The 2500-nt window shown below is 50.6% G+C and overlaps 1 protein-coding gene across 2 annotated transcripts in view; it reads left to right on the top strand.

Moving 5' to 3' along the window:
- The window catches only part of LOC135116157 (octopamine receptor beta-2R-like), a 37509-nt gene that overhangs the window by 153 nt on the left and 34856 nt on the right, over positions 1 to 2500 (top strand). For both annotated transcript variants that reach the window (XM_064033409.1, XM_064033408.1), the window contains exon 1: positions 1 to 155. This exon is cut by the window's left edge. The gene's annotated coding sequence lies outside the window, so the exon portion shown is untranslated. The remainder of the gene's footprint in view (positions 156 to 2500) is intronic.

The raw sequence follows: 2500 nt of genomic DNA, 5'->3' as shown, positions 1-2500 counted from the left end.
GTGGGAGGGAGGGCCACCTTTGGCACTGAGCGCCCAACTCGCCTCAGTTGCCCGGACGACACGGCACGAGGAGGTTGTGGCCTCGTCCTCGCGCCAGTCTGGCCCCGCATCTGGCCGAGGCGACGCTCCGGGACTGCCGCAGCCTCCACCCACCGGTACCTCCCCCGCCCCCCACGCCACAAACATCCCCCCTCATCCCGACACACCCAAAGTGATTTAGCGCCACAGTTACACGATGTTGGGCGTCACCTAACGTTACTGAGCGTCACCCAGCGCCGCGATGGGCACGTCACCCGCCTCAGTGGAGGCCTCGATGGTGTCCACGACAGGAGGGTAATCATGTGGCGGATTATTGATTATCACGCCATCCACTGATCCTCCCACTCAGCCGCCCCTCCACGCCGAACGATCAGCCGCTGCTCGCTGGCGGAACGACCCCTGTGAGGCGAGGCGAGGCGAGGGAGGGAAGGCCACCCGCTGCTCCACCGTCGCCGTCTCTCAAAGTAACATCCTGAGTGCCGCAGAGTGGAGGGGAGGCAGTGCTCGCGCTCCCCACGCTCCTTGTCACCCACTCACGCGTAAACCACAAGTGATGCGCTTCGGTGGCAGGTGGTGACGGCGCGCTGACTCTAATGACACCCTTACCATGAATTACTAGCATCACTACCGACAAACTTTATTTCTGACTTGTTACGTGAACGCTGAACTGCCACTCTGGAGTAAGGACTCAGGGAATGCATGGACTGGTTCACTTTTCGGGGATTATCGTGTCAAGAGTTTCGTGAGAGGCCCCGCGAGGCTGTGGAGGCGCCGCGTTGCCTCAGGTCAGGCCGCGGCTGCTGGAAGGTTTGCAGAGTTGCCCTATGGGGGACTGAAGGCGCCTGTGATGTGCGGCGGAGCGTGCAGCGTGATGCTCGTTAGTCTAGGGGAGAGAGAGAGAGAGAGAGAGAGAGAGAGAGAGAGAGAGAGAGAGAGAGAGAGAGAGAGAGAGAGAGAGAGAGAGAGAGGGAGGGAGGGAGAGAGAGAGGGAGATATGGAGGAAATCACACACACACACACACACACACACACACACACACACACACACACACACACACACACACACACATGACAAAGACGAGACACAAGTGATCTGTTGGACTGACTGAGCTGCGTGGTTCGTTTATTACTCTGTTAATGGTGACGGACAAGACCTGACAGTGCTCCGGAAAACAATGGACGTAGCATCACACAAGGCACTCACTCCGTCACATCTGAGGCCGCCGAGACTTGCGCTAGCAGCAAGGGAGAAGACCAGCCTGAGAAGAGAGGTCAGTGACATTCAGACGGAGAGAGAGAAAGAGAGAAAAGAAGGAAAAGAGAAGCCGAATCAGTTTAGGGAAGAATAGCACGTATAACGGGAGAGAAAATAAGAGTTACATGATTTTGAGAAATGAGGAAATTACGTAATTTTGATGAAAGGAGAGAAAAGAAGGAAAACAAATGCTGGATCAGTTGAGAGAAGAGAAGATAATGCGTTTCAGTCGCAGAAGGAAAGAAAAAAATAGTTACATCAGTCGAAAAACAGAGAAAAAATACATTTAGACGGAAAGAGAGAGGCTGAACCTGTAAAGAGAAGAGAAGAAAACACGTTTCAGTCGTCGATGGAAAGAAAATAATTAGAGTTACGTGCGATGAGAAAAGAGGAAACAAAAGAAAAGCTGAATCAGTTAAGGGAGGAAAAGAAAACCACGCTAGAGTCATGAATAGAAAGTAAAGCAGAAATTGATCAGTTGAGAGAAGGGGAAAGAGTGACATTTAGACGAAGAGCAAAAGAAAGGAGGCGATAAAAGGAAAGTTGAATGAGTTGAGAGAAAAGGAAAAGCACGTATCACTGACAGAAAGGAAAATGAAAAATGAATCACTTGTGGGAAAAGGAAATAGTGATATTGATAAGGGGAAGGAAAGAAGAAAGCGAACAAAGCAGAAAAGAGTGACAATGACAACCAGAATAAAAGACGGAAAGGAGGAAAAGAAGAGGTGAATTAGTTGAGGGAAGAGGAAAGAAAAAAAAAACGAAAAAAAAACAGACAGCAGGATCAGTTGAGAGTGACATTCAGACAGGAAAGGGAAAAAATAGGAAGAAGGAAAAGTGGCGGCAAACCTGTGAGGGGAAAGCGAAAAATGTTTATTGGACGGGGAGGGAAGGGAGGGAAGAAGGAAAGGGGAGTCAAAGCAGTGAAGGGGAGAGAAGCGTGCGTCAGACAGGGAAGGAAAAAGGAAAGAAGGAAAGGGGGGATGAACCAGTGAGAGAAGGAGTGCGTCATACTGGGAGAGAAGGAAGGTAAGGAGGAAAAGGAGCTAAATCGGTGAGGGGAAGAGAAAAAGAGTGTGGGATGGAAGGGAAGGAGGAAAAGGGGAGTTGAATCAGTGAGGGAAAGAGAAAAGAGTGTATCAGACGGGGAGGGAAGGGAAAGAGGAAAAGGAGAACTGAATCAGTGAAAGCGGAGAGGTGTGAGTC

This window comes from Scylla paramamosain, chromosome 30 (assembly GCF_035594125.1).
Source record: "Scylla paramamosain isolate STU-SP2022 chromosome 30, ASM3559412v1, whole genome shotgun sequence".
NCBI lineage: Eukaryota > Metazoa > Arthropoda > Malacostraca > Decapoda > Portunidae > Scylla > Scylla paramamosain.
The sequence above is the reverse complement of the archived record's forward strand: the minus strand, read 5'-3'. Positions and strand labels throughout refer to the sequence as shown.